Consider the following 7,350-nt stretch of genomic DNA (forward strand, 5'->3'; position numbering starts at 1 on the left):
AGCAACATCTAACTTGGTTAAGTGTTAGACGACAGTAGTGGGATTTGAAAGTACAGTGCACCTGTTAAAATTCAAACTTGTGGAAAGTAGAACTTTTTCACTTTAAATCATTTTCTGAAAAGCTCAGTTTGGAATCATGAAGGGAACTACAAAGTAAGTTAATCTTTTATAAGTTTGCATTAATTTTTTTAATGACAATATTTAATTGAAATTGTACTATCCAATCCAAGATATCCAATCATTAGAATAGCATGAAAAAATAAATCCCAGAATTTAAATAGGTATTATGAGATATTACTAAATATGTACTTATGGTATGATGGGTGCCAGAAATGTAAAAATATCACTAGATCAGGGATTTGAATGCACTTTTGCCCTTATTGCATATAGACTAACAGAGAAGAATTGTATTTAAAAGAAATATGAGAAAAGAAAAATGTGAAAGTTTTACAGATAGAGGGATGGAATGTTATGTTTAATGTTGATTTATGGAATGACAAAATGGCTTTGCTGGCACTCAAAGCTTCTCATCTATTTTTTGAGATATTAAAAGAGTTTTAAGATAATGACTGTAAGACTAATCTAACCATAAACACTAAATAACTGTTATAGCCTCAAAATAAGTTAAGGCTTCCCACTAATTCCAATGATACAGCTTTTATGCAAAACATTTTTAAAACTCCAGTTTTCAAATTCGTGTTTGAATCTATATTCACTTTTTTTTTTTTTTAATATATTTCTTTATTGATTTCAGAGAGGAAGGGAGAAGGAGAGAGAGATAGAAACATCAATGATGAGAGAGAATCATTGATTGGCCGCCTCCTGCACACCCCCCACTGGGGAACGAGCCCGCAACCCAGGCATGTGCCCTCGGCCGGAATCGAACCTGGGACCCTTCAGTCCACAGGACCCTTCAGTCCATCCACTGAGCCAAGCCAGCTAGGGCTATATTCACTTTTTAAATATACTTAATAGTGATGAATTTTCCCCCTTTTAGAATTTAGTTGATTTAAAGTGGAAAACTTATTTAGAATAATAGTGGTGAGAAGGGGGGACAGTTTTTGCTCATTCAAAGTACAGAAGTAAAATATACAAAATAAGACTGATTTTTATAACTAACTTAGAAATTCCAAAATATGAATTTGAATAGCAGCATTATTGGCCTAAGGATCTAGCAAAGGAACTGAATCTGACAAAGTAAAAATATGGTATTTATGTTCTAAAATACTCTTTTATAGTCACACTCTAAATAAAGCAATATAGCAGGTCCCATATTTTAGGAATACAGTTTTTAACTACCATCACTTACCTGATCATTAAATGTAACATTCTGTGCCATGGTATCTATGTGGAAATTCAAACCATTTTAAAATGTGACAGATGACCTTCATGCAAGTTGGCAACAGTTCTGGTACTAAAAATTGTGGTGGTTTCTTATGTTTATGTAACCTGCTTAGCATTGAATCCCTCTTCTAAGAGGATCTTCCTGTGAAGACTGCCATCAAGTCACCTTTACTCTTAATATCTGCAACCTGTGACATCAGATTTTTAAAGGGCTCATGTGAACTATGGTATAATTTTTCTAGCATTTAAAAAAGGGTAATAAAATTATATGTTTATGTACTAATTCTGTTCAGAAAAATAAGTCAGGAAAAGATGATGGTATTCCTTTGGTTTTGACTAAATGGAGCTGTTCCTTCTAATATCAGTTGTATAGTAAGGAAATAACACTAACTCACTATGTATTCAGTTTAAATGGTTATGTATTTTTAACTTGCCAAGAAAAATACCCAGCTTTGTATATTTGAGGATTTTCTCCCAACACCTTTTCACCTTTAATATCTTATTGTGGAACTTTTAACCCTTCCCTCCCCCCCCCCCCCCCAAAAAAAAAAAAAGTTGGCAAAAACAACTTATAGCACAAACACTTTTTAAAATAAATAATAGTAGCCTAAAACTTAATATTTTTATAAAGTATTATATTGTTTTGTGGATAATTGAAATAAAAATTCTCATTGAATGCACGCCACTATTCATACTTTCACACCAGATTTTTTAAATTGGTATTTAAAGCAAAGTATTTAGAAAAAAACATCTTCAGTGATATCAAGTTTATTCTATGGTGGTTTATTTTCCACGTCAGGTGAATGACATTATTTTTACAAGTTGCTTTTTTTTTTTTTTTTAAGTAATATCAGCAACTACTGGCTATTCACAGAGAATCTGTGCTGAAGAATATAAAATAGAATAACCACTTCTGATCATAAGGAATTTAATTTTCTAGAAATGAAAAAATACATGAGCCTATTTCTGTGTATTTTAACTTCTTTAAGTATAATGAAAATAAAATTATACTAAATTATGAATGGACAATCAAAACCATTTATTTTCAATAAGGTATTAGTATTACCTTTTACTATATATATCTAAAATTATTGGTTTTGTTTTTCCCTGGTGATTTCAGATGAGTAATGTTTAGTCAAACACATCATTTAGTAAACATATATTAAATATTTTTTACAATATAGTAATAGAGCCTCAATATTTTCCTATTTTGCTAGTTGTCTTTTAATTTTGCATGTAATATTTTTGACATTTTAGTTGTACATTTGTATGTTGTCAAGGCTTTTTTATGTTAAAAAGTCCTTTGCATTCCAAGATTAAATATTCATCTCATTAAATTTTATGCTTTTCTTCTTTCTATTTCTCTTTAATTCATTTGGAAGTTATTTGGCTATAAAATGTGACTTAAGGATCTAGTATGATTCCCTCCCCCATATAATTTTCCCAACACCACTTATTGGTTAATTCATTCCCATCCATAGTTTTTGGTTCTTTCCTTTTGCCTCTATCTCCACACAACTATTTTGTCCAATTAATTTGCCATTCTTCCAACAACATAACACTTTTAACTACATATTAATTATATTGATAGTAATTTTAATCACTTGATAATGCATTTTATTAATTAAGCAAGTTGCCTTTGATAATTTCTTTTAAAAATCTTGGTAGTCCCACAAATTCTTGATGAAGTTTAGATTTTTTCATATTTCCAAAAATTTCAAGTGAGATTTGGGTTAGGATTGCATCATGCTTATAAATTAATTTGGTAAGAACATTTTTCAGATCAGTCTCCCCATCTAATTTATGCAAATCTTCATTTACATGTCTTAATAAAGATCTCCAATACTTTTCTCTATGGAGTTGGAAAATGAGCCTCATCTCTTGTCTGATGATACTGTTATTGGTGAGGTGCTATCTGTCCCCACCTGTTGCTGGTGGAAATGGAGCTCTTGGGATGCCGCAGGAATAAGAATATACTAAGGTCCCCGTGGAGGATGAGGTATTGTAGAAAGCTTTGTTGCTGAGGTAACACTAAGGGAGTTCCCCTTCAAGTCCCATTTCCCTCCATCTTGCCATGGAAAATGTCCCATTTTTATCTTCAGAGCTAGAATCAAAGCCATTGCCCAGTGTTTCTACACCATATTAAGGTCCCATCCAGTCCAGCATCTGACTAGGTTAGCCGTGTTACCAGCTGCAGTCTGTTGCATGTGAGGTCCACATGGCATGAGCCAGGCAACTGCTAGGGCCACATGGTGAGCTAGCACAGGTCACAGCAAGTGAAAAGCAGGAGCACGAGCAGCAAGGGAGGGACTTCATTGGGGATTTTACCCTTCCAAGATTTTGTGTGCTTGTAGTGGGTGGCTTCACCCCCTAGCCAGTTATCCTTGTTCCCGGATTAGACTGATGGGCACCTTTGCTACATCATCCCAGCATCACTGCATGCATCCCTCTTCCTCCTTGGACCCCTTACTCCAGTGATTTGCAGGGAATGGACTGGTAGTTCCCTGGAGAGTATGAAGCCTACAACTTCCTGGTGAAGCTGCCCAGATGACCATGCTTATAATGCCTGGCCTTTGCTGTCTTCTATTACTAATAGTAATAACTAGCTAGTTACAATGGTAATAATACCACTCTAAAGATTCCATCTCAGTGCTGCTGGAGACCAAGCCCCCACTTTGTTACAAAAGAAACCAACATGACATGCAGAGATGAGGAAGAGTGTGTACCCCAATAAATAGCATTTATTTCCTTAAAATCAGCTCCTCCCCTGTTACTGTTCCTCCAGTTTTCGCTTTTTTTGTTGCTTAAATGGCATCAAGTTGAGTTTCTTTCACCACAACCAGAGTCCTCATTAACAACTTGTCAATACTGAAGGGAATACTGATGAAAATAAGCAGCACATCCTTTTATCATTTTGCCCCTCCATATCCACACTCTGCTGAAAGGCAGACCTATACTTGTCTGTAAGTTCCCCTTGCTCTCTGGATTCCTGTTTGCTTAAGCCAGCGAGGAGCCCTAGCAGAAAAACAGAGGAATCTGTACAAGAGATCAACGTATTTCTCCCCCAGGCCCGCTCCCTGTGAGGTTGGGCTGTGTCCTTTACCCAAAGGTTCCACTCAATATGGCTTCCTCTCTCACTTGGAGGACTGATAACAGCCGTCATCCCTTATCTTTCTGCCTTAGGAACGCTTCTACTAACTGGTTACTGCATTAATTCTTGTGGCTTCCTCTCCTACAGCCTCTTTGTAAATAAATATCTTTGATTTATCTTAATTGGCTTGTGTCATCTCTTTCCAGTTGGGACCCTGATAAATATTTGTCATACTACCTACCAATAGCTGTATCAGTAGAAAATAGGACTCTTAACATCATTACATCAAGGTGACAGTTTATACAATACAGTAAAAATTTTGGTATAATACATACAATATTGTATTAAATGTAAAATTACTATAAGAGCTTATTCATTGTGGAGAGAACAGCAAATTTTAAGAATAGTCAGAACTTCCAATTTCAAAACTGGAACTTTAAAGACTTGTTCAATTTCTATTTTTCAAGAATTGGTTAACCACATGTGGTAAAACTTCAAACAGAATGATTATTTGTGCCCAGCCGATGTGGCTTAGTGGTTGAGCATCAACCTATGAATCAGGAGGTCAGTTCAGTTCCCCATCAGGGCATATGCCCCGGTTGCAAATCGGTGCCAGATCAATGGTTCTCTCTCATCTTCCTCTCTGAAGTCAAAATATTTTTTTAAAGTGATTATTTATAACACCCCATTCAAAAATTTAATGAATCACTCAATTCATCAATTGGATTTTTTTTTTAAAGGATAGGAATGAGGTGGTGAGAGTGCTGAGTTAAATAAAAAAGGAAATGGAAGAAAAGGAAATATCCAGGAAATTAGTAAAACAATGACAGTTAAGTTAAATAGACAATTTGTGAAAATTCCCTACTAGCAAGGAATGGCCCCAACCTTTAAAAAACATGTCTGATACTCAACTGTAAGGTAGTTGCTCAGCTCTCATACCATCATCAACCTTCAAATCTGCTACACACAGGCTTGGGTCTGTGGCATTTAGGGCACTAAAGGGATTAGGGTAATGTCCAGAAGGGTTGACAAGATACAAAAAGAACATTGGGTTTCACACTGAACAGTTTAAATGCAATGAGGAAATGAATACAGAAACTGATTTGGGTAAGTGGAAGAGAAAAAAAAAAGTCTACCACTTACTTCCAGAGATACTGGGAGGGACACCAGAATTCCCACCTACAAGAGGAAGGAATTCAGTCCAGCTTCATTGACATCTTAAAGGTCAAATTAGCACAAGCAAGCTGAAGGACTTTGAGAATCCCAAGTAAAACAAACAAAAAAACTGCCTCCATTCTAAGTGGTAATAGGGATCAGCGACATAAAAAGCAAAGCTTTGCAGTTGACCAAAAGGATTGACAGTGATCCTAATAGAAAACTGAATTATTTAAAGTGGTTTGTCCTTTTGTGGTAGGCAGTTAGACATGAGCAAGGACTATGGGGACAAGTACAGAAGAAGGTCACCAGGGTGGAAAGCCCCAGGTGTCTTGCAATGAACAATGGTAGGGTAGGACCTCACCCCAGGGTGACCTTTCCTCCCTAGAGATAACATTTAGGTCTCAGTTATATTTCCAGCTCAAAGTCCAGAAAAGCAGCAAAACCAGACAAGTGACCCCATGTGGCTGACCTCAGGACCAGCTACTCTGGCACTGACCAATCAAGAGACCATGACCCTGAAAGGACGTACCTGGAAAACTGCTGAATATTCTATAGAGATCTTCCCCTGGGATCGCCCCTAAAATCTCCACCCTTAAAACCATTAGGCCTACCCAGCACACTCTCCCTCCTGAGAGTATGCCCAGCTTTTGCCTTTCCCTTTCCTTCCCATTTCCCCACCCCCACCCCCACCATGTGCCTTACCATTAGCTTCCTCACTCCCAAGCTCCAAGGGCCCTTCCTTTAACTCTGTAACTTGTTTCCTAAGCCCGTTTCTTCTAGGAATTACTTCTACTTCTGTGATTTACCAAATAAATGTTCTCTTATAGTTTGGGTCTTGGCTCTGAATTATTTCCTAGCCGGAACCCATGTATGGAGTTTGTCCAGTCTGACCCCACTGGTCTAGCACTTGTTACCGTTCCTACAAGCTACAACACCTTCAAGGTTGTCACATTCCTACTCACTTATAATTGCACTGTTTTCAAGGAAAGCCTTGGTCTCCTAAAACATCGAGAAAAGATAACTGTGGGATTAGCAAACTAAATGCATGTTTTTATGTCTCCTATTCTAATGCCCCTGAAAGGATCAAAAGATCTGGGTTGTTGGTTTGTCTGTTTAGTTTTGTAATCCGTATTATCGCTGGAAAATTAGAAAGGGTGGCATCAGTTTAACAGAAATTCCTAGACAAAACCCAGTCCAAAGCAAATACAGAAGAGAATTCTTGGAAAGTTTTTAGTGCTATTTCAGAGAATTCAAACTCAGTAAGTACAAAGAGGAGGAGGGAAGTCACATTTTTGTTTATTATTTACATACAATGAAATTCACCATCAAGTGAACAATTAGATGAGTTTTGACAGATTTGTGCAGTCATGAAACCACTGCCAAAATCATGATATACAACTGGCGAGAACAAATTCTGAGATGTCCTAAATTAAATTCCAGTAGGCGGGAGGTTGGGAGGAAGAGACAAGGGAAGTTAATCAGTGAGTAGCCACGGGCTAAACCCAACAAAATATTGATTGCCCACATTCCTGAATGTATGTTGAAACTTTGAATTAATTTTTGGGCAGCTATTTCAGCAATAATCTAGCAAGAACAGCTGACCGTCAGAAGCCACTGCATTCTTATGCATAAACTTTCCAGACTTGCCCACAACCACTCTAGCAGCAAGTACTTCTTCCTTACAGACTCTTGACATCCCAGAATTTCCCCCAATCTCCTCCCGCCCCCACCCTTATCTATAGCCAATGCAAATTCTT

The sequence above is a fragment of the Myotis myotis genome, unplaced genomic scaffold (genome assembly GCF_014108235.1).
Source record: "Myotis myotis isolate mMyoMyo1 unplaced genomic scaffold, mMyoMyo1.p scaffold_m19_p_9, whole genome shotgun sequence".
Lineage (NCBI taxonomy): Eukaryota > Metazoa > Chordata > Mammalia > Chiroptera > Vespertilionidae > Myotis > Myotis myotis.